A 374-nucleotide genomic window follows, 5' to 3' on the forward strand; every position below is an offset into this window, starting at 1 on the left:
AAGTGCTGGGGGGGGCGCGGGGTGGGGGGTGGGGGTGCAGAGGCGGAGGGGCCAGGGGGCAGGCCGGACAAAGTAGGGGAGCCCCGGAGGGGCAGAGGGGGGCCAAGGAATAGGTTTTCTGGCTTATGAAATGGGGCAGGGGGATGAGAACGGGACTTCCAGGGCCTTCTGGGTCCCTCGTTTGGATGGTTTAAAGGAGAAGGGAGGACCCAGGGGAACACAGTCATAGAGATCTCTCCCCAGAGACGGACAGAGGAAGGCCTGCAATGGATGGACCCCGGGACACTGACACAGGAAGGGGTGGAGGCTGGCTGAAAAGCCTGCTGCCTCAGGGCAGCCCTTCTGTGAGAATTAGACCAAGGTTCCCCACAGCC

The sequence above is a fragment of the Crocuta crocuta genome, unplaced genomic scaffold (genome assembly GCF_008692635.1).
Source record: "Crocuta crocuta isolate KB4526 unplaced genomic scaffold, BGI_CrCroc_1.0 scaffold323, whole genome shotgun sequence".
In the NCBI taxonomy this organism is placed as follows: domain Eukaryota; kingdom Metazoa; phylum Chordata; class Mammalia; order Carnivora; family Hyaenidae; genus Crocuta; species Crocuta crocuta.